The sequence below is a fragment of the Cupressus sempervirens genome, chromosome 2 (assembly GCF_028749045.1).
Source record: "Cupressus sempervirens isolate cs-2001-9-10 chromosome 2, ASM2874904v1, whole genome shotgun sequence".
In the NCBI taxonomy this organism is placed as follows: domain Eukaryota; kingdom Viridiplantae; phylum Streptophyta; class Pinopsida; order Cupressales; family Cupressaceae; genus Cupressus; species Cupressus sempervirens.
The window spans coordinates 667710436-667736906 of record NC_143119.1 but is presented as its reverse complement, the minus strand read 5'-3'; the positions used below and the strand labels follow the sequence as shown (position 1 = coordinate 667736906).

The window sequence follows — 26471 nt, the reverse complement described above, 5'->3', positions numbered from 1 at the left end:
ACAGGATGGCTGCATAGTTTTGCCTTGGTGGTGGAATCAGTCAATATCTTCTTCATATCCTCCTTTTTTAAGGGATTGATGTTCTAGGTGGTGTTTTCAGAGACATCCTTGATCTTTACTATTTCTATTTGTTGATCCACTTTGTCCACATGATGGGGAGTGGCACCAAGCATATGTACCTTTGGTACATTCTAATCTTGTTGTTTCTCTTTCTCAATTGTAGCTTTTGTATCTGCTTCATTCATAGTGCCTTCCTCATATCCTTCCCTTACAAATTCTTTTTTTGTTATCTTAACTACCTCTTGTTTGACTTTTTCTTCACCTACTTCCACAGGTGCTTTCTTAATATATTTTTATGTCTGTGACCCATAGATAACCTTCCATATTTGGGTGCTCTGTTTGACAACTTCCTTAATGTTATTCTATAAAATGATAAAGGCTCTACATTTTGGATAAAATTTCCCCTTATACTTATTAATGGCCTTAGTCATAGATGACTTATCTAATTTTGGCATTACTCTAGCAAGAGTAGTCTCCCTAATATTCCTTTCAATATTTAAACTGAATTTCCATCTTTTCTCAACTCTATCATATAGACTTTTGGATAAAGAGTTGGATAGCTCAACAAGGGTATTCTTGAATGTGGCCATCATTTTGTACACAGATTCCTCAACCTTGTTCATTTCTATTTTACCAAGTTTGTCAAAATCAACATGTGTGAACCCTGATAAATCAGCATTGTTTTTTATATTATCACAAAAGATGTCCAAATTAGAAGAGGGACTATGACTTACCACTTTGAATTAGTTATTTTCATTTGACTCAGTCCTCTCCTCATCTAATTTTGCTATAGCTATATATTTCCTCCTTTGCCTCTGCTCATGTTCATCTTCCTTGGTAGTTGTACTAGCTCTCTTACCTTTAGTCTTCTTAGCTTCTTGAGTCTTCTTAGTAGTAGCTCTTATGCTAGCCCTAGTGATAGGAACTATAGGCTCTTTTTGTGAAATTTTCACAACTTTCATGGGTTTTCTTGTTGTTTCCTTCTTTCCCTTTCTCTTTTTCTTTTCTATAGCAATAGGTGCTTCATTGGCTTCTTCTCCCTTAGCACCTTCAACAAATTATGCTTCTTCTTCTCCTTGGTCCTCACCTTGACCTTGTGTGAGAGCAAGTGGTGCTTGGGCAGGTGTATCTTCTTCATCATCTTCATTATCCTCTTCTTCATCAACTCCTTCTACCTCTTCACCAAATTGTTCCTTAAGATTTTTCACAATTTTGTTCTTCTTCCTCATCACAAAATTTGTCTTCAAATCTATTGTGATTTTGGACTTGGCTACATCATAGTTTCCAAATGCAATAGCTTTCTTATCTACTTCCTCTACCAGTAAAGCAATGATGGCTACAAATGCCTCATCCACATTTATTTCATAAGGTAATGGCCTAAGCAATCTAACCCTTGGAATAGTAGCTTGAACATAAGTGAAATCAACATCAACTAGAAAAAAAACATCATTGTAATGTTTCTCTACTAGTGACACTAGTATTCTCAGTCTTTGTTTCATTGCCTTCTTAAAGTCTTCAAAGTAGCTTGTCTTTACATTCTCAAATTATCTCCAAGTTGCTCTATGTATTCTCCAATTTGCATTGCAACAGACCTATTGGTCTTCCAAGTAACTTTTCCAAATGAGGGAAAAAAAATTTGCACATAGAAAAATATACAAACAAGTATTCAACCAAATTTGCATTGTGCACTTTTTGTCTTTCTTATGGCTCCCAAGTTTTCCAATAACTGTTTGAGTTTTAACTCAGCAAGGTCATAAGAATGGTTCATCTTTACTATCGTATAGCCTAAATCCACATCTATACATGGTACATTATTCAATCTTCTAGATTAAAAGAACTTATATGTGCAATTACTCTTGCTAAAAATGCAATTAGGAGATCAGTGATTGTGTCTATGGTCATCCCTCTCTTTTTCCATACTACCCATGTATTCTTCTCAATTACCTCTTTTGCATCACTCCTCATAGTCTTTGATCTATCTAGGGTAGGATACACTATTACTCTTTAAATAATCTTTTTTGTGATCTTGATAGGGACATCTTCTAACCATACTTATTTTTCAAGCATTATGATGAGATCTATCTTAATCCACTCTGTCTTGAGTATGTTAAGAAAATCTAGGCCACGGGTTAACACTTTTCTTTCTACAATTTTTTTTTCCTCTTTCACTACTTCATTTTCACATAATTTTCCATATAAGTATCTGATTTTCATGTCTCCTACACTCCCTACCTTACACGTGGAGCAACACCTTATATTTTGTATCATTAAAACTTGTGGTGGTATCATAGATAATGCACAAGACATCTCTCCTTGTATGCAAAACCAAGAATTTCCTAAAAATATGGTTGTGTAGCCTCATTACTAATCAACTGTACATTTAAAACTTCATTTCCTTCCTTAACCATAGTAGTAGAAGAGCTAGACACCATTATAACTATCTAGGGTTTGTGTAAATTCAAATAGTGTAGCTCGATACACGATAAATAACTTAAAAAATCTAGCATTTGGTGGTGAGTTAGCAGTTGAATGTAGTTTGTAAACACTTGAATCAATTTCTCTAATTTGCCTTATTCTTTTTGTGCTCTCTTCAATTTCAAATGATTGCAAATGAGCCAAAAAAATGACCATATAATCCTTGAAATTTTGCAATAAATGCTCAGTGCTTACATAGTTGTAAGCTTGGCAAACACTATCACCTTCGATAGCTCAGTATCAACTAAATCTTCACTCAAAAATGATAGTGAAACTTTTCATGCTCGGCAGCAACATGAAATCTTATAGATTTATTCTAGGTTCTAACCAATACTTTGCATTTTACTTCATGCATATATGATGTTTTCAAAACTAAACCCTTGGAACTAATGTATAATTGAACTTTGAAATATCAGTCCCACACATCCTCTTGATTGCCTAGTTGGGGGTGGTGTGATCACCAAATCGATTGGATGAAGTGATCCCATCTAAACTTGATGTGTTGTAATCTTCCTTTTTACTTCCATGTCTTGTTCATCTGCACTTTGACTTCAACATCAACCTTTCCTTTACCTTTATTGAATTCATTGCTAGGTTCTTTTGACCTTGTTGTATAATTTATGTTGATGTGACTAGTCCTCAAATAGCAAAAACATATAGTTTGACTCAACCATCTATTGTAGTCACTTCTGAAATGTGTTGTAATGCAATTATCAACAACATGTCCATACTCTTGACAATAGTGACAACTATACCTTATATTGTAATCCCAATTGTAGGATTTATCAGTATGGTTTACCTTAGCTTGCTTGTTTGATGATCAATTAGGTTTGGATGTGCACTCATATGCTCTATGTCCATACTTCTTATAGTTGTAGTAGTAACCTTCAAATATTTGTGTGCTTGTAGTCTTGGTCTTGCATTCATGTGCCTGATGTCCTTGATTGTCACACTTATGATAGTTGCCCATGAATTTCTTCTTAGGATTTTGATTTGCATTGTTTCTCCTGCAAACATTTGTTGTATGACCTATCTTTCAACAATTATGACAAGTAGGTTTGTAGTTCTTACCTTTGTTGTTTCTTTGTCCACCACTTTTAGATGATTTTCCTTATTCAATGTTGGTGTATCCCAATCTAGTATAATCATAATTAGATCTAGGAGATCTCATCAGTTTCTCAAAATACTTGATGGCTTCACTAGGTTTGTTAAAAATTTCAATAAATTATTTTTCTCTTTCAGATCAATTATTAGTTGTTCATTCTATAATTTCAAGGTTGTGATCTCAATATCCTTATCATTTGATTCATTGTTTAAAGTTGCATGTGAGCAATCCTATTTACCTTTGATGTCTTCTCTTCTAGTCTATTGGTCAGTATCCTTTTGCCATCTTCAATCATGACTTTTTCTTCCTCTACTTTATTTTTATGCTCAGTCACCTCACATAGCAATACTTATTGGACTTTTTATTCTATCTTAAGATTTATGACATCTTTAGTTAGGGCACCATTCTTTTCAATCAGATCTACAATTGTTGTATCAAATTCATTTGAGTTTTCATCTGTAAACAATTCAGTAGTGCCTTCCTCTTGGTAATGTGTGTCATTCTCCTCAATAGTTATCTTTATCCTTCTCTTTAGTGAGTGATTTAAATCATCTCTTTCTTCATTTAACTAATGTAGGGAAAGTTGGATTTCAATCTTTTGATTCTCAATAGTCTTTCCCAACTTGGAGACTTCCATCTTCAAGATCTTTCCTCAAAGCTACAAATATTTCCTTTCCAAAGAACATGGCCCTGATACCAATTATTAGAAATACTATACATAAAGTAAACTATGAGAGGGGGTCATGAATCAGTCCTTCAAAACATTATCCACTAAAACATTCACCATACATCCATCTCACAATTTGTATGTAAACTGAAATACCAAACTAAGCATGTTCATCCATAGCATGAAATCAAATAAACATTCAACACATATATGACACAAGATATTTGGTTACCCAGAAACCCTCCAATGACAAGGTAAAAATGGGGTGGGGATGACACCCATAAATCTTCACTACTATAGTTGTAAGGTGTATCCAATGAAGATTACAATGTTTGATCATAAACTATGATCTACCATGTTAAAGGTCTACCCTATTAAAGGCTTACAAAGATTTTTAGATCTTACTCTATTAAAGGATTTCAACACCCTATTGGAAGTGTGCCTAATTGAAAGAATTAAACTTACAATGAAGTAAGAACCCTGTTAAATGATTTTCAACACCCTATTAGGACTTCTCTCTTAAGAGATTTAATTGATTCACCTATTAGAGTGTCTCAACAATGATCCTAAGGTTAGCACTTTACTACTAGATAACAAATCACCACTTTGCATGTATCTTTGATCCTCTCTAATCAAATGTATCATTTATGTCCTCTAACTTCTTTACTCTATTCTCCTCTAACTAATTCTACAATTCATAGCTTGATGATTATCACAACTCCTTAGTCACCATGAATGCTCTATTTGTGCATGAAAACTTCTCTCTTCACACATCCAATGTTTTAGGGTTTTCCTTCCTTAAGAAGACCTAGGTGACTTAGGGTTAGGTATGAATCAATGATAGTGATTCATCCATTTTTTTTCTTAATCTATCCCTTTAATAGATTGGTTGCATATACTGCATAGGAATCTTTAATATAGATTCATTCTTAGCATCTAGAATTGTAAAACAATCCTTAAGTTAGCTCAAAAATGGTTTAAATAGAAGTTTGTGCCATTACAAACAACTATGTCCAAAACTATTTTACTTAGCACTTGAAGTCTCTAATGCTTGGCATCCACTATGTCTTTAATATTGTAACTCAGCCTCTGAATGACTAGACATCCATTGATCACTTGACATCTGAATCACTCAGCATCAACCATTTGTTTGACACTTGAGTGACTCAACACTTACTATTTACTTAGCACATATTGTATATCTTGATTAGTATACTATACTTGTTTAGCATGAACTAAGTTCTATCTAGTGAATGACTTAAGTGTATTGTCACTCATATGTAAAAACCTATATGAGATTAACACCACCCACATGACATAGTTTCAAAAAGGGGGATTATACAATTTGAATTGAAATTTTGAAGATTTTTTTCTAGGAAGATAATTACTTAGGAGGAGTCATAGAATAGAAGTGGAGTGTTTACTTAAGGGAGTAAAATTGTTAAGGTAACTTCAACATTTTTGCAAATTTTGAAATTTTGAAGTTTTTGCATACAAGCCAAGCAGAGAAGATACATTATGACTTATGCATGAGACAAGTATGTGTGTTCCATGACAAAGTGTTTTTTCACTCATGTCAAAGGAGGATATTGTTAATCTCATTTTGGTTTTGACAAGATAGTGAAAAAAAAACTTAGTCATTATTCAGCAAAGAACAGAGTGAGCCAAGTAATCAGTGCAAGTTGAGTGAGCAGAGCTTATCAACAATAAGTCTCTAGATAATACATGTCAAGTAATATGAGAAGTAGTGCCAAGTCACTTAGGTGCCAAGCAATCAGGGTGTGTGAATTGATTCAAGTGTTGAGAAAATAGAGAGTGTCGAGCTATTCAGAAGTTGAGTATCAGTGAATAGAGTAGAGTGAGGGTTGAGCATCAGAGCCTATTGATGTCGAGTGAACAGTTTTTGTCATAGATGTTTGTAATGACACAAAATTTAATGTAAACCATTTTTGTCCAACATAAACATGATTTTTTTATTATAAGGAATAAGGAGGGAGTCATATTATACATCCCTATGCTATGCATGCAACTAATCAGATTAAGGGAAGCTTTAGACGGTAATATGGAGTAACCACACTCGTTGATTCTAACCTAATTTTTTCTCCATGATGTTTATAAAAGAAGGAAACCCTAAGGGTAACCTAATGTTGCAAAGGAGGATACCAAGGAGATTATCTCATGCAAAAGAAACTTGGAGAAGATGACTAAGAAAAAGTTTTATAATGAAGAATCAGTTTAAGAAGAATAGAGACAAGCAATGAAATGTTAGAGAAGATAGATCTAATTAGGAGGATAAAAAATAACCAGTAAAGAGGAGATCCAACATCAAGAAGTAAGGAGCTAACCAAAGGACTAGGTGTTGGATCATTCTAACAGGTGATACTAAGTAAATCTCTTAACAAAGTAGTCTTAACAGGCTTTTGTAAATCTCTTAACTGAGTGCTTACTTTATTGTAAGTTTAAATTCTCTAGCAAGGTGAGACCTGACAATATTTTGTAATTCTTTAACAAGGAAGACCTCTCATAGGGTAGAACATATTTTATGATCAAAACATTGTAGCCATAATAGGCCACACTTTATAACTGTAGTACTGAAGATTTGTGGGTGGCATCCCCACCCTAGTTTTACCTTCTCCTTTGGAGGGTTTTTGGGTTGATGTGATGCATGCTTAGTTATTTCAATTTACATGTTAAGTTATGAGATGGATGAAGGTGATATGTTTTAGAGGCAAATTTTAAGTGTTGATTCACACACCCCCCCCCCCCCCCCCTCCTCCCCACCACTCCCACCTCTCAAAATTTACTTTCCCATTGTTATTTCCAACACAAACATATATACAACCAAAAAGAAGGATGCAAGTACAAAAATATCGAGAAGAAAACATATAGTGTGACCACTATGTTTGATTGGTGTCTAGATATATATGTATTGGAGGAATTATTATCTAATAAATTTTTTAATTACTTATGTCAAATGACTTATTATAAGGTAGTGGCCATGATAGTAGATTCAATTTTTTCTCTTGAAGAAAAGGTTCCTCTTTATTGTAAAGTTTACATTTGGTTTTATTTTTTAGTTCATTAGTATCATGAAACCACATATTTGTGAGTAATTCTATCAAGAAAATTAAATTCTTATTTATGTTTCCACATTTTGGAAGCATGTTCATGCTCTATTCCAAGGTTCCCATTTTTGTCACAAGAAAATATGATGCAAGAAAAAGTTGTTGATTTTGACTACACACCTACCAATTGCATTTTCTTGAAGATTTCTAAACCATTATCTTGTGTTTTTCCTACAATCATAGTATAAGCATTCTATGTGAAAATATTTGTTAGAATTCTTTAGAATAACTGAGAGGGGGGGGGTGAATTAGTTATTCAAGGTCCAAAATGCCCTATTAATACCTTTCTAATACTTTTATACCCTTTTTATCTGTTCAAACGTAAAACAGTCATATAAGCAAATTACTGTAAATCAACATGCAAAGATAGAACATTCAAGAACAACACATAACACAATGGTTTACGTGGAAACCCAATTTGGAAAAAACCACCAATAACATGCTACTTGATTCTCACTCTTCTGAAGTGATGCCCTGTTAAAAGCCTGCCCTGTTAAAGGCTTACAACACACTGTTAAATGTGACCTTGTTAGAGGATTTCACCAAACTGTTAGGAATGGGCCTAGTTAAAGGTCTTTAGAACATCCACTTGAAATGTCACCCTGTTAAAGGATTTATCTAATGGCTGTCAAACCAACCTAAGTCCATAGGATTTATCTTACTGTTACAATTGCTAGAAAGTAACAATAATGGTCTTTTGATCTGACATAACTTACAACATACTTTGTAGATTCCAGATCACTCTTTCAGTTCAATCCTTATGCTTGGCTTTAATCGCTTTAGTTCTGACTTACTTGTCTCTCTCTCAAGCTTCGTCTCCTTGAGTTTACCTATTCATTCTGCTAATGCAATCATCCTTGTGGTCATCTTATCCAAACAGAGTTCCTCAGCATTTCATGCTTTAATGCTTGACCAGGGCTCTCTCTCTCTTACTATCCCTTCTTTTTCACTCTCTTCCACTCTTCTTCTCTCTTAACTTATGTCTTCGTATTTACAAGTCTGATTTTCCTTTGCCGCTCAATTCTCCTTCTCTAATTTTAGGGTTTCAAAAATGGATTAGGTAGGATACAATGTATCTACCCCATATCTTGTTTTCTTCGCCAATTGTTCCTTAAAAACGTTCTACATGGTGTTCTGTGCCACCAACTCATCATTCTTATCCTCCTTTTAATTCACAGATTTCTGGATAACAACTTTGTCACCTTTGATCTAACAAATCTTCGATTTTCTAAATAATGCAGCAACTCAGCATTATTTAGTTACTGGTGCTCGGCACCTCTATGTTACTCGGCATCATTGAGTTACTGGTGCTTGGCACCTCTGTGTTACTCGGCACCTATACCTGCTTGGCACTTGAACTTGCTCGGCACTTGAACTTGGTTTGAGCTTTACACAAGACTTAGCTAAAACCTTAGATCTTTGATATGTTTCAGTGTGCTCATTCTTTGTATCTTTTAGTATGTCATCCAATACACTGTTTCATTAATGGCTTGACTGATCCTTATACTTCATTACAACATCATAACTTCAACCTTTCTCTAGGTGTTCTAGTTACATCTTATTGATTGCTTCCACCTTGACAATCAACTAATTGATAGTATTTGGATCACTAAAGCAATTGTCATCCCTACAAGTAGCAAGTTTCACATCAATGACAAAACAATGATTGAGGACATTCTTTACCAGTTCCATATATTATTCCAACAATTTTTTTTATGATCATTTCAATCATTTCCAACAATATTTCATTTGAGGCATTCTTTGACATAATTCACTTTCTCTTTCAATGCTTTCATACTTTTCATACACATCTATCAAGCCTGCTATGACTATAACATTTGATACTTATCTTGTTATGTAATTTTAAGTATGTCACTCCTTTTGACTATCCCTCTCTCTTTTTATCTCTTCATCTCCTAAAAATATATTTCAATTGCTAAAATTATATTAAATAGAGACACTTTACATATGTAGATTTTTTAGAGGTAGGATAAATATGTATTGCTTTTGACTACCATGTCTATGAACTATTGAGTTCCTTCCATTTATGGACCTGCATGCCATGTAATTTTGCACTTGGGATTGAGTTAAATATGCACTATGGGCTCCAGTGGCATTGCATGAATGATTACTCCAAGATCCTTACAAGTAGATGCATATTTGATTTATAGCTTTCACAATTTTATTGAGTTATTTCTTGAAAAAAAAATCCACCAATAGATCTCAGATTGTACACAAATAAAGAGATATCTCTTTTTTTTTATTTGTTCTAGTTAAACCCACATCGTGGGTTGGGCCTATGGCCTTCAAGGTTTGTAACCTTGCCATGATCAATAGATGCAACCATAATGACCATTTCCTTACCAAGGAAAGACCATAGTCCATTTATGGGAAGAATTCTTCTCAGCTCATGGAGAAGAAAATTCAACACTAATTAATTTTTCCAAAATAAATTCATTTCCTTAAATGATGTGGTCTCATCACTCTAGATAAGAAATGATCTATTTGGTCATAAGTCTTAAATCACAATAAACTACTTAAAAAATCAATAAATGAACATGATCTCTTGGGTTGTGGACTCTATTGGATGCAGAGTTTCAATTACCAAACCTTTCATAAAATGAACCTCACTGATAAATTAAGAAAATGCAAAATAATGCTCTCTTCTTTATCAAAATTTTGGGAATAAGCTGAATTATATAATTTCTTGTACATTATATTTATTATTTATAATTTATAATTAAATCTATATGTCTAGATTATATTTAGAAATATAAAATAGAATTTTTAAAAATTTAACTTATATATATATATATATATATATATATATATATATATATATATATATATATATATATATATATATATATATATATATATATATATATATGACATGCTAAATATCTTTAATTATACATTATAATATTATTTCACAAGATCTTAATTTATTAACTTTAAAAAAATTAATATTAAAATATTTCAAAAAAAATAATTTTAAGTGCACCAAACTAAATATGCAAGGTAAGGTATATATCTAATAATAATAAGCATTTTGTTGGACTTTATTTAATTTTACCAATAACTATTTTTTGATAATTTATATTTCTAATATACAATATCTATTATGTTTCTTCAAATCCTTTTAATTTTTAAGTTTTATGTTTAACTCTACTTTCATAATCTTTGGAGTATCTATTGCACACCAAAATATAATTAATTAAAAATATACAAATATATAATTTAAAAATTACATGATTCATTTTATATAAGAAACTCTATCTTACAAATATTATAATATGAATTCGAAATATAAATTTTTCTTATATGCCTCTTACAATTATATTTTGTCTCATTAATCTAGAAGTAGAAATGTTCCACTTACACTTGTCTAAAACCCCAAAACAAAAATGACAAAAATCCTAAATATATTTGATGTCATCTATACAATTCAAAGCAAAGAGAATGAATAAAATGAATTTAAGAATATGTATAATTCAAAGATATTAGATCTCTACAATCCATCTAAATATCACAAGTGTTTTTGGATTAGATTGTGTTAGATTTTTTTTGTCATCAACATTTCAGATCACACTACATGATCCATCATCAAGATGCAAGAGATCAAAAGGAAAACAAAAATTTAGATTCCAAACCTAAAGGGGAGAATAAGAAGGGGGGGGGGGGAGGAGAACATAAGACCCAAGGTTAACAAGACCCTAAGAGAAAAGGAACAAGGAAGAACAAAAAATCAAGTCACGTGACTAAACACAAAAAGTCCATTATAAAGAAAAAAACAACAATTAATAAAGAGCAAGGAGAAAAAATCATAAAAGCCAAAAACATGAAATAACACAAAAAATAATGGATAAAAAAAGAGAACAGATACAAAGATATACTAAATAAGGTGAAAAGTAAATAAAAAGAAAAAAGAAATGAACAAGTATATCTAATAAAGGCAATCCGTGAACACTTACATGCGCAAGGTATATATCTATTACCTATGTATATACATATAATATTGTATCTAAAACTAATATAAGATATATACAAAACATATATGCATGACCTATATACATATATACATACACACACATATATACATATATATACATACCCTATTTATATGTATACATGTATATATATTGTGTAAATATATAGTGTAAATATTTTACATAATATATATAAATATATACTATATATATTATGTATATATGTATGTATATATTGACACAAATGAAAAAATTAACAAGTATGCAAGAATGCATATATATATATATATATATATATATATATATATATAATTTGATGAAAGCTCAACCCCACAACTCCCAAGATCACTGGCATGGAGCAATTTTTTATGAGCAAAAAAATAAATTATTATTAATCAAAAGTGAATGAATTGTACAAAAAGATCAATCCTTATAAAGGAGATCAAAACCCTAAAAGGTAAAACCTAGGTTGTATAAAAATAATTAATTATTATATGCCTAAAGTTTAGCTTAAGTAAAATAGAGTTAATTAGAAAATACCTTATTACACTAACACCCCCCCTTAAGATAAACTTTGGGAGTAGCTAAAAAACTTGAAAATACTACTAAAAAAATTTGGATTCTGACAACAAGACTTGATGAGGTACCCAAGCACAACCAAATATTTGTAAAGAGAAGAAATAGAGAAAGCCACATGGAAAAAACCCTACTCCAAAAACACACTAAAAAGCCTCCAAATTAGAGAATGTCCCAGAAGATAGGAAGAAAATATGATCATGAAGAATGTTATTGAAGCATATAGAAGCTACAAAACTCTATCAAAAAGTAACTACTAATATGAAGAATCTCTACTAAAATAGAACTTGACTAGATAGAGAAGACTATAATCTGCATGAGTGCTCTCAGAAGACACTACTCGAATTAGAAAGTAAAAAAAGGAAAATAATTGAACTCAAAGATATAGATGACATAAAACACCAAATCCTGATGGTCCCTGGCCTATCCGATTCCTTTCCCGGTCCGATCGGAACCTAGCGTGTTGGTTCTGCAGGGTCCCCTACTATTTTATGGGCCACGAGCACTTATCATCCGTCATGCACGAAGCTTACACATGGCTTTAGATGGCCACCTGAGGCGTTCTTCGGTTAGATGCCATGGAAGAGGCGGGCTTCGATACGCCAGAATAGGTGTGTTACCGTGTTCTAGGTAACGCAGGGATATAGACATCCCTAGTCCTGCACGGAACTCTAGATCCCTAATGGGGGTTTCTTTGTCGAGCCAGGTGAGCGAGGTGGGTGGGAAGATATAGTTGGGGTGGGTGGAGGTAAGGGCATTCGTCGAATTTATGGCTCATCCCATATACCATATTCTGTGTCGTTCAGAGTTGATCAATTGAACATGAAAGGCTACAAGCAAAGTAGGAACAAAAAGAAGCATGTCTATATGATAAATGATCCATCTCACCAAAATTCATAGGTACCTAGCCACTACATCGGCCTGGTACATAGGAAAAATATGGAATACATAACTCATTCCATCTAACCAAGGAAGCATAAGAACTAATAGAAGAAGCTCCCCTAATGTAGACAAGGGTGAGATGATAAGCAACTAGAAAAGTGGGCCAAAAAATTGCATGTTAAGGAACCACAATCAAGATGCACACAAAAATACATATGTATGTACTGAGATAATCAATCTCATACACATCACGAGGTTAATGTCACAAAAGGGAACCTTGCTAGACAAAGGTAGATGGAAAAAAGGCAAAACATCAACCTTCATGGCACTTTAATTAGAGTAGTGCATGTATAATAAGGCACAAGATATAGCGAATCCCAAGAATATAGTAATTTGTATGAGTGTCCTATGATGACAATGCTCGAATCAAAAAGAAAAATAAGAGAAAACAAGTAAAATAAGAATATAGATGTAATATGACACTTTATCTCAGCATGTTTGCAAAAATGCATATAATAGATGTCTACAAAGACCAGAAGAGACATAAGGATGATACAAAAGATAGTATAACCCATGAAATCATCTGAAGCAATAAACTCGATGTTCAGACCTGAAACAACCAGAATACCAAAAAAAAATAGAATGTGCTTGGAGAAGAATCTAGAAAAATAACCAACATCACTAAACAGAGATTTGAAAGACCTTTCCAACGATATAAAGAATTCTCAAATTGGAGATCAAATGCTCAAGATATGTCTCTGGGAGTCAAAAATAGAGCTCTTGACTTTGATAGCAAAAAAATTTATCAAAAAAGAATCAAAACTAAAAAATAAATGTACTAATACGATGGGCTTTGATATCATGTTGAAGTTAATGAAGTGCAACCCCACATGTCCCAAGAATCACCTACATGCAAATACCTATTACAGAAAGAGAGAAGCAAAAGCTATGGAGGCTGAAATTCCTAGATCTACAAAGAAGACATTCTTGACGAGAAAAAAGAGAAATTGCTATTAATTTAAAGTGAATTAATTGTACAAAGAGATCAATCATTATAAAAGAGATCAAAACCATAAAAGGTAAAACCTAAGTTGCAAGAAAATAATTAATAAAATAATTAATTATTATTTACCTTGAGTGTAACTTAAGTAAAATAGAGTTAATAAGAAAACACCTTATTACTATAACAATGCACACACGCGCGCGCACGCGCCCACACACACACACACACACATGTATATGTATATGTATAGATAACTATATACATATAATATATATGAATATATGTACTATATATATTACATGTAAACATGTGTGTGTGTGTGTGTGTTATATATACCTAATACACATATGCATAAAAATTAAAACATAAAGGCAAGCATAAAAAAGGAGAGAGAGAGAGAGAGAGAGAGAGAGAGAGAGAGAGAGAGAGAGATGACCAACATGCCAACACAAGGGAGCGAAAGAGTGGAACCATGGGTAAACAACACACAAAAGATGCAGAAAGGTCTTAAAAAGTGGGGAATGACTAAGAGGAAGAGCTAGCACAAGGGGGATTCCTAAGGAAAGATAGCAACAATTGTCAGGAGTTACTTAAACTCTAGCCATCATCTTGATTGAGGTTGGAAAGGTTATTACAGATGAAAATCACCTCCTTCAGCTTTCTCTTGAAGTTTTCCTTCAAAACAATTTGCGTATCCTCAAGGAAAATGCAATGTCTAGTGAAAGTAGAGTTCTCAGAGAGAGAAGATTTAACAACCCACTTGTGCTTGATGTCAACTGCGTGCTCTTTAATTCTGGTGTTGACGGAGCAATCAATTTCACCTATGTATAGGGTGCCACAAGAACACATGACCTTATATACACTAGACTCTAAAGATTTATCCATAGAATCTTTCAGAGATGGGATATAATTATTTACAGTCGTAGAGGCTTTGAAGGCAACTTAAACAACTTTTTTGACCAAAATCTTGGAGCTCTTATGGGAGATCTTGACTACATAGGGGATATAAACTAGCAATCACATCTTTGTGTGTAATAGGTACACTGAATAGATATGAAAGGTCAACTAAGTATTTTTCCTTGTGTTCTTCTCCCCCTGTCCTCCTCTCTATAGATTATATCTTCCATCCCACATCCATCCATCTATATATCTATCTATCTATCTATATCTCCCTCTTTCATTATCTCGTCATATATTAATATCTCCCCCCATCCTTTGTGTTTGTGTACAATATTGATGATGGGTTGTACTTGACCATGTTCCATCATACTATAACTATGTCTATCATACATTGAATATCACTACGATGCACAATTACAAATTTTAAGCATGTGATGTGAAATAACATATGTTTATTATGTTTTACATTTGATTGTGATCATTTTTGGCAAATTTAAAGAATGCATGGTAAAAGGTAGGTTATATTTGACCATTGTCAATACCATATTCTATATCCTCAACATCATATGAAAATCATACATCTGTGTTATTTTTCAATGTCTACTTCCTTTTCTTGTTGAGTGGATGTATTTCACTGTCTCCAAAAAAAATCAGTATTATATGTGATAGATGCAACTAAGAGGTCTTAAAGGTGAAAGGTTGAGTCCTTAAGAAGATGATGCATTGGATTGGTCATTATTTCTCATGGATATAATTCTATCTTTGATTGTTAATAATAAAAGATAATTAAATATAGATTGTTTGTTGCCAATACCTACTCCCTACATTTATAGTCTCCTTGTCTCTCTATATGTCCATTATCTCCTACTTGATCAACCCAATTCTCTCTCTCTCTCTCTCTCTCTCTCTCTCTCTCTCTCTCTCTCTCGATCACATATATGTACATATGTGTATACATATGTACATATCTGTATACATATGTGCATATCTGTACACACACACACACACACACACACACACACACACACACACATATATATATATATCTTGTCACTTATCTTCTTATATATCTCTATCTCCCCTTTTCTCATCCCAATATCTCTACATCTCCATATTTATTCTCTCATATCATCTTCTATCTCTATCTCCACCTTGTTCTCTCTCCCTCCCTCTCTAACCCCATACATTTCCCTCTCTCTCCCTCTCATTACCTTTATATATCTTCCTCTCGTATTCTCTCTTCCCTATATATTTATATTTATATCATCCATCTCATGTATCTCACTCTATGTCTTGCTCTCATTTTCATATTCCTCAAAACACCCTTGCAAATCCTTTTTTTGGTAAAATTTAAAGGAGCGACAAACTTATACAATACACATAATGCTTATGTATCTAGATTTCATAATGTTAAGAGAAGAATGTTGACATTTGCATAAACTATAATGAACGCATTCATTTTGTTTAAAAAAATTAGTATATACCCCAAGATAAAAATTGACACATACTATCAAAATCATTGTGAAAAAATATATGCTTCATCTACTTCTTTTGCTTCTTCTTCTTCCTCCTCTTCGTATTCCTTCTTTTCTTCTCTTCCTCATCCTTCTACCTCTTCTTCCTCCTCTTCTTATTCTTCATCAACCCCCTCTCCCTCTTCCTCCTCCTCCTAGCTGCCTTCTTATTCATCTTCATCATCTTTTTCTTATTCCTCTTCTTCTGCTTTTCTTCTTCTCTTCTTCTTCTTCTTCTTCTTCCGCCTCTTCTTATTCCTTATCTTTGTGATCTTCCTCTTCCTCCTCCTTCCTCATCTTCTTCTTCTTCTTCCTCATCTTCTTATTCTTCCTCCTCCTCCTCATCCTACGCCTCTTCGTCTTCTTCCTCCTCCCTCCCACACCCTATTTGTCTTCTTTTCCTTCTTCTTTGTATACCTACCTAAATTACACAATAAAAACAAATCTAAATTCATTGAAAAACTATTTAGAAGTACAAAAAAACTTTATTAAAAGTAGTTAAATATTAAAAAAGTAAACTTGAGTTAAACATTTGATTATTTGTTATATATATATATATATATATATAAGTGTTCATATATTAACTTTATTAGATATAATTTTTCTTTTTCTTTTTCTTTTTCTTTTTATTTTGGATCAATTTTCATCTTATTTAGTATATCTTTGTATTTATTCTCTTTTTGATATTTTATTTTTAGATTGTTTTATGTTTTTGGCTTTTATTATTTTTTCTCTTTTCTCTTTCTTAATTTTTTAAATTTTATTTATAATAAAAAAATTTTGTGTGTTTACTCATGTGACTTACTTGTTTGTTACACCTATATATTCTCCACATAACAAAAACATCCCTGAAAAATAAAATAAAATTACGTAGGAGGTTTAACGCAGCCTGTATCTTGTATTCCCAACAAATTTAATAATAAGTACTGTCAGCAGTTCTATTAACAATTTACACAACCAAAAACTATCCACGTTGAAATTCAGAACGCTACATAATTCTGAAGCTACACAACGCTATAGACATGCATTCTATCAGCAATTTACATAGGCTTGAAACTTAAAGACGTCTATTGTATCAGTAATCCACACGGTTTGAAATTTACAGATGTGTATTCTATCAGCAATTTACACAGAATTTGGAAGTCAGAATCATATATTTCTAATGATTACTCTATGTACAAAAACCTTTGAAAACCTAGAACAAAAAAAATCCACACTTGCACATAAACAAAATCTGACTGAAAAACGAACTGAATAAAACAATTATTTACAAAAGGGGAAAACCACAGAAAAACAAGGCTTTCAAGAGCCATAAAACAAAGACAACACAGTAACTGCAAAAGGGGAAAATCACAGAAAAACGAGGGTTTCAAGAGTCATAAAACAAAGACAACACTGTCAAGCATCCCGTCCTTTGCCCTGCAAGTAACCTACATATTCCATAGCATAATCTTTGACACGGCTAGCGGTATCAGAAATCCGTATACGCACATAGTCCACCTTATCAGAACCAGGAGGGTTCATTCCCCTTAAGTAGCTGTACAGCCATGAAATCCACAAAATGAGGGCCAGAACAAGAATACCCGCGGAAAGGAGGCTTGAAATTGTGAGAAACAAAACTGTTCCCAACGGTACCAGTATCGGACTCAGCAGGAACAAAACAGGGGCTAAAATTACCAATCCTAGACCAAATCCTGCTAAAATAACACAAAATAAAAGCAGTAAAATTGAGGCCGTTAATGGCAGCGACGTAGAACCTAAAACATCTGTCGAAGCTTGTACATGGCCGAGGACTTTTTTCCTCACTCCCTCGAACGATCCAGCCATTTCAAAGGTTTGGAAACCCTAGACGATCTTGCTGATTTCGCACTGCTCAGGTTTTCATTCACCCGACTGCTCACTGACAATATTTATAGGCTTGGTTGGGCGTATGATGGATGGTTAAGCTTTAATTAATAACTCAACCCTCGGATTAAATTCAATTATTTAGTTGTGGACTTTGTTTTTATATTATTTATTATTCAACTTTTTGTACCTTACTTGCTTTCGTTGATGTCACTAAATTGTAATCAAGATGAGATGGGATTATTTTCTCCCGTCCATGTCATTTTCATGTGATCTTATCACCCCATTTGAGATGGTTTGCTGGAGTTATCGAGGGATTTTTTGTGGGGTTAGGGATGTGATGGGATTATTTCTCTCACCCATGTCATTTTCATGTGATCTCATCACCCCACTTGAGATGGTTTTCTAGAGTTATCGAGGGATTTTTTGTGTGGTTAGGGATACCTACCACCACTAAGACATTTAATGTGATGGGTAGAACAACATCAATGTTAGACGTTCAATTAATAGAGTGTTTTTACATTCTCACAAATAAATGATTGTTCTTGAAAAGTAGTGTAATTGTTTTTAACTTTGTAGAGTGCTCCATAGAAGTTGTCAATCACTATTGGTCTTTTTATTGCATTTTTCCTTATTTATGACTTTTTTTTATTTTGTCAAGTGTAGCATACTTTAAAAAATGTAAGAACAATAGTCATGTAAAAGATAGATCCATACTTGTGCAATTGACATGACATTATATAATTGATTGTTTGGAAAAGTAGAAATGCACTTCATTCACTTATGGGTAATTTACAACAACTTAAAGTCACAACTATTATTGCAATATTATGAAAAATATAAGTTACAACTATTACTACCATGGTTGTATGTTAACTATTTCAAGCAAACATGAGTGGGATGAGAGAGAAATGTGCAAGTTGGGTTTGTAGGGTTTGTGGAATTGCATATGATGTAGAGAGATACAGAGACAAAGATGCAAACAAAGATGGTGGAGATGTTGGAGAGGTCACCCTTTTAGTGCCACTACTTGGCTTGAATTTAGTGATGAGGGCATATGTATCGCCTCGTTTTCTTCTTTTAATGTCATGTTTATGACTCTATTGGAGGTTTTGTGTGGACACCATGTTATTTTTCTAAATGACGCATTGATCCTATCAAGATCTAATGAATTAGAAATTGCACCTTGGTGTAAAATAGGTATGCCGAAGATATATGGAAGATCACTTATGGAAAAATATATAAAGAGGAGGGGTAGGAAAAATGACATTACTCTTTGTAAAAAAATCTTCATCTCTCTCCAACTCTTTATATAATTCTATCTCCCTCCCTATAACTATTTACCCCCACCCCCAACTCTCCCTCCTTACCTCCCTCCTTCCCTCCCTCACATAATATAAAGGTTCTAGTTAGACTTCACTAATAGGATATCATTCATGTCTCTCATCTCCAAATTTAGACACATCTCCCTCCCTTTATTCATCTCGTCATCACCCCCTTTCAATACCTTTACGAATCTTCAACTCTATTTGTCTTCTCTCTCTCTCTCTCTCTCTCTCTCTCTCTCTCTCACACACACACACACACACACACACACACACACACATTATCATATATACTTTCTTTGTGTCAAGAATAACATATCAAATAATTATATATTTAAATTAAAAAATAATTATTGCAAATTATTTAATTAAATTTGAGTTCATGTTTGCTAGATTCTATTTTTTAATCCATATTATATTTTAAATAACATTTGGAATAGTGATCTTGGCCTAGATGACTCTTTATAAAGAACCTATCAAAATTTATTCTTATTAAATTTACAAGCCCATTTCAAGAGCAAAGATTCTTCTCAATAGGAGCTTTGATTCAAGGATAAAATAGAATGTGCAACATAAGAATAAATCAAGTTCTTAAATATAGAGATATAAGCTAATATTAAATACATGAAATTAATAACGCTAGATGACAATGTTACTACACTACAAATTGTTTAATATGCAAGATGTTTAACGTCATTTAATATGAAATAATTTTTAAATTTAGTGAATGATATAATTAATTTAAAAAATATTAAACTTACATCTTAATAATGATATAATCAACATATATTTTAAACTTTAACCAAAAGAGATAGTGTTAAATTCTAGGGTTTAATTAGATCAAATGTAAGTTATATTGTTATTACGATAATGGTAAATTACAATTAATAATATATTTTCAAGTTACGGTATAATCAACTTTTATACATATTGTATTGTTGATCTCTTTAAAAATATTTTGATCATTTATTGTAGGTCATGGAAAAACATATCGATGAAATATAAATGATTGAACTAGTTATGGAAAACCATGAAGAAGATATAAAAATAATTGAAATTCCAGATACCACTTCTGAGCATTCAACTACGAACAAGAACTTGATTACAAGTTCTCACCTATCAAGTGTCCAATCAAATGACTTCAACGATATAGATCTCCATAAAATGGGAAGAGTATTATGAATTTCCACAGAGAACTCATCAACAAACTTAAAATCATCATATTACATGTGCATGTAGTTGAAGGAGATGATGTCACTTTCATTTAAGAAATAGTTGAATCATTACATGACACGGCTAAAATATATGCTACTTTTTGGGATTCTATAGGAAGCTATTTTATGATGAGCAACATGAGCAAGGCGACTCTAAGCTAATCAAGGATGAATTCCTCAAATATTTGAATGAAATGTAATAGAACAAAAAGTCTAAGTACTACATGCACCAAATAATGTTGTAGTGTCAAGCACACAATTTTATATTTACTAAAATAGAAATAAAATTTTGTATTTTGACCAATATATATATATAATTTTGTATTTATTCCTCTACTCATCTCATATAAATATAAATATTAAAATTTAAAAAAATACTACATTTATACATTCATGATTAATATACACGGCTATATCCTTGCTTGAACATTAATAATATAACTAGACATTTTAAAGATGTTTGTGTGTTTTATATTTTTGAAGTCATGTTTAAGAATATTTATTTTCAATATTATTAATTAAAAATATTAGAACATTTTTAATTACTCTATATTTTTCTTACTTTTAAAATTTATCTTTATGGTACTTAAAAAATTCTATTTATTGATGGTATATATTCTTTTTATATATTAGCTATGGTTAGATAGAAGAAACTCTTCTTTGAAACTAAGGAGCAAAGAAAACAATACAAACGAGAATATCAATAGGAGTATCGTAGACATCATATGTAGATAATGACAGATGCTCAAGGGGATCAATCTACAAGTCACATGAATGAAGTTGAAGGAGAACAACATGGTAAACATAGATCCGGGGTCATTGTTGATTAGTTACAAAGTGAAGCATTAGTAGAGGGTTATGTTAATACAAATATAGGCAACCAAACACCTAAGGATCAGTCTCATCCTCAAAAAAAAGGCATGGAAAACTTGCAACATGTGAACACAAATAGAAATATGGGTCAATGCACATCTGAGGAGGTACATGCACAACGTGTGATAAGAAAAGAAGATGTTGGTGGGGTACATCATATACATAATGAAGGTCTATATAATATGGAACAAGTACAAAATAATCCCCAACTACAAGAAACACAACAGATTAGACATCAAGGCGATATTGAAATGAATGTATGTAATCAAAATTAAGAGAGGAATGCAAACGATTAAGCTTTAAAGTTAGTTGAATATGTTGTAGAAACACCAGAAAAAAATACAATCAAGTCCCCAATCATGTCAACATGGTTTCCTTGATGTAAATGGATTGCTAGAAACAGATTTCATGAAATTTCAAGCATTTCGAAATAAATTGGATAGATTGGCATCACTAGCAATGTGTTACATATGTCAAGAGTGTTATATTGGAATTAATGTCTCCTACACTCCCCAAGGTCCTGTTTCTACTAGATGTAGAAAAGAAAAAGATATTCATAGATTCTCAATTGAAAATAATATGGATCCAGAACCACAACCAACATAATTAGAAAATTTAACTCAAGTGGAGGAAATGCTCATTGCATGTGTAAGCCCAATTTTACAAGTGACACACGCAACTAGTGGTCAATTAAAATATAGAGGGCACATAATAAGTTTCCCACAAAATGTTGAAAGTGTGACAAAAAATCACCACATTTAGTTAAAGATCTTCCACTGATTGTAGTACATAGAAAGGATCAACGTGGAACAAGCTATAACTTTACAGTGAATAAATCATGTACATGTATGTTGCCTTGAAATATAAAATTATGCATGACAAGTTCTATTATGATGTGATGATTGATGAAAATGCTCTTGACAATATATCACCAAATATAGATCATAATGTCTTCAATGAGTTAAGAACAGTGCACATGGAGTTTGATTCAGACAAAAATGACATAGTTTTTGTGAGCCCTTTAGTGGAGATAGATGAGAGAAATGTAATAGAACATACAACATCAATGTCATCAAAACCACCAAATGCCTAAAGGGAAATGGAGTTGATTTGTGAATGGGTAAAAAATCCCAACATACACCCAACAACAATGATGGATTGGCCTAACATCAGTGCATCTCCTATTAATGAATATACTACATCAGGATTGATTGACATGATATTCCCCTCATTATTACCCACCCAGTGGAAAAAGTGATTGGTTAGAACCACGATTGAAAAGAGTACATCTCCATGAATATGTCAATCACTTAATACGATACAAAGATAATAGATTTGGAAAGCATCCAAGGTTTTGATATTATATGATGAATATGATTATGAGACACTGAGCACATACCTCAACAAGTGTTTGCAATACAAAAATTGCATGAACATATGGAGAAAATACCACACTCACTCTCATCTTGCAGATAGATTGATGCGATTTGAAACCACTTTAAGGAGAAAATGGTCTTATTGAATAAAGTTTCGATCAAAATTGATAGACATGCTTCATCAACTTGGAACGTCAACAATATTTTTTACATTAAGTGCAATAGACTTGTACTGGCTAGATTTGCATGTAATGATGGCAGGAACACCACCAAGTGATCCACAAGAAGCACAAATATGGAGGAAACATTTGCATGTAAGGATGGCAGGAACACCACCAAGTGATCCACAAGAAGCACAAATGTGGAGGAAACAAAATTGAGGCTGTTAATGGCAGCGACGTAGAACCTAAAACATCTGTCAAAGCTTGTACATGGCCGAGGATTTTTTTCCTCACTCCCTCGAACGATCCAGCCATTTCAAAGGTTTGGAAACCCTAGACGATTTTGCTGATTTCGCACTGCTCAGGTTTTCATTCCCCCGACTGCTCACTGACAATATTTATAGGCTTGGTTGGGCGTATGATGGATCGTTAAGCTTTAATTAATAACTCAACCCTCGGATTAAGTTCAATTATTTAGTTGTGGACCTGTGTTTTTATATTACTTATTATTCAACTTTTTGTACCTTGCTTGCTTTCATTGATGTCACTAAATTGTAATCAAGATGAGATGGGATTATTTTCTATCATTCATGTCATTTTCATGTGATCTTATCACTCCACTTGAGATGGTTTTCTAGAGTTATCGAGGGATTTTTTGTGGGGTTAGGGATGAGTTGGGATTATTTTTCTCTCGTCCATGTCATTTTCATATGATCTCATCACCTCATTTGAGATGGTTTTCTAGAGTTATCGAGGGATTTTAGGGATACCTACCACCACTAAGACATTTAATGCGATGGGTAGGAAAACATCAATGTTAGACTTCAATTAATAGAGTGTTTTTACATTCTCACAAAGAAATGATTGTTCTCGAAAAGTAGTTCAAATTTTTTTCAACTTTGTAGAGTGCTCCATAGAAGTGGCAAATCACTATTAGTCTTTTTATTGCATTTTTTCTTGTTAGTCCCTGCCTTTACAAAGGCACAAAACTATCATTTTTTTTTGGGTCCTCTTGCATTTATTTTTTCTCCGGAAGCATAGTAAACATTGTAAAGTTTGTGTGATAATATTTAAAGAATGTATTTATTAAATATGAATTGCAAATATCCTATTGGCTAATGCTATTTTTGCTGGGGTTTTGCTGATTTTTTAAATATAAAGTCAACGATTTCGTTATCCTTTCAAGCGCTATGTTGTGTCATCTATACTCCTACAGTTGGCACATATATAAGAGGTAAAATTTTGTTGACAGTTCAAAACTCAAGGACTGTTCCTGGCCTGGACATTAACATCGTCTTGTGCTTTCCATACTACGAACTGGCCAACAATTATTTTCTAAAAACCATTTTCGGATATACAAATTATATGGTAGGGATAGAGAAATTTGCATATGCATTATTTTTGACTTTTCATTTATCCTCTTCTTTAGAGACATGTGCATTGGTTGTTTTGTTTGAAGTTATTCTTCTATGTACACTTCTTTTGTGGATGCTTATTCGTTTGACACAGTCCTTGATTTATGAACCATTACGATTGAACACCCAACTGTCTTGATGTTCTTATCAAAACCCGTAGAGTTGCATAAACATTCCTTTTATACAACAACCATCTATTTCTAAGTGCATTTCAATTCAATTCATTTTTCAGTCTATTTTTTAGCATATTGTGTATCCAAATTTTCTTAATTAATTAATTATTTTTTTCCTATGAATTTTTATATATTCATTTCTGACTTGCCATGAATCTAATCTATTCCTAAAATACTAAATTGTTTTGATGACAACGATTTTATGCATACAACTGAGAGGGACACGGTTGACTTGGACACGATTAACAGTGACAAGAGGCAGACTCGCAGAGAAAACAATCTTCTTTTAGATAAACCAGGTTACATAATCAGTCATCAAATAAAGCTTTAACATAGACCTCCCAGTTTTCTACTAATAATAATTACAAGATCACATCCCTTAGAAGATCATTAGAGGCTATGTCTTCAATTATCAAACACATATAAAAAAATTGTTCAATCGCTTTAGCTATTATTCCATTTATTTTGTTTGAAGCGTGTACAAATCTGTAACAACTAAAGAGTAATATATGTATTTACAAACACCTTTATTCAAGTACATTTGCAGATACGTAAAGAAGCAAAGAACCGGTCATTTCTGTTCAATTTATTATGCATCTGTAAATCTGATATAAAATGTGTGTTTCACAATATGTAAGTGCAGTTTAGTTACTTTATAAGCATTTATGTATCAAATATATAGTTTCCCAAGCATTCACAAAATCTAAGAAACTTTCAATCATAACTCAGGCTTATATTTACTTTTTAACTTTCAATTGACATAATGCTTGCAACAAATGAACATTAGGAATTTTGAACCTTTGCTCTTTTAAAAAATACTTTTTGAATTTGTCTTAGTTCCCATAATTTTTATCATTTTAATAGCTCATGTTTGTTTTTGTAATGTACAACTTTTATGCCTTTGTTTTTAGTCACTTGCACACATCACGATCGTAATACGACTAATTTCCCTTAAACAAGTCTACTGCAAAATGGATTTGCATAATAGCTATACCAATTTCATGTCATCAGAATCTAATGCTATTTAAACTGAATCACCTATGTCAATACCTATAATATCACTGACCACAACACAAAATACATAGTTGACAACAAGAAGATTGCACCATGCAAGAAGTCAAAATTCTCGGCGATGTGTGAAACAAATAATACATCATAATCAAGATTCAGGAAAATTTGACAAAACCAAAAAAGAAGAATCAACATGTCCTTCAAGACAAAGTGAGGCACTTCAATTACAGTCAACAACAACATGTACTACTGTATGAAAAACAACCTCAACAATAACATAACAACATCATGGAAAAATCAAACATTTGTTGCATTCAATAAAAATCCAGATATGCAAAAGCAGAAATCAAGGCATCATTGGACAAAACCAAAAGCAAGAAAACTCTCATAGTCAAATTAGGCGCACCAACTTATAGATGCATTTGCATCAATCTCACAAACAAAAATCTAAAAGATTGTTAGCATGTAGACAAATCTCAAAATCAATCAAAATGTACCAACGCATTATAAATGACACACCAATACACTCATGCACCATCTGTGAAATGTTGTACTTCCATAGAAACACACAAATCATTAACATAACATTTCTTGATGCTTTCAACTCTCTTCCAATAGCACATCGACAAAAGAGAATTGGAATTGGCCAATTGGTATGTACCCAATGTTTTAAAGCTACTATAGTTGGCAAAGTTCCTCCATTTGCTACACCTTGGAGGATACAAAGAAAAAAATGCATTGATCTAGTGCATACACTAACATCACTAGAAGAAAGGCTTGTG

At 32.6% G+C, this 26471-nt stretch overlaps 1 pseudogene across 1 annotated transcript; it reads right to left on the bottom strand.

The window, feature by feature from the left end:
* Positions 1-17431: 17431 nt before the first annotated feature.
* LOC149575119 (oleosin pseudogene) lies at positions 17432-18251 on the bottom strand (annotated as a pseudogene). Its single transcript, XR_016360125.1, has one exon. The product of XR_016360125.1 is annotated as an oleosin pseudogene (transcript).
* Between the last annotated feature and the right edge of the window lie 8220 nt (positions 18252-26471).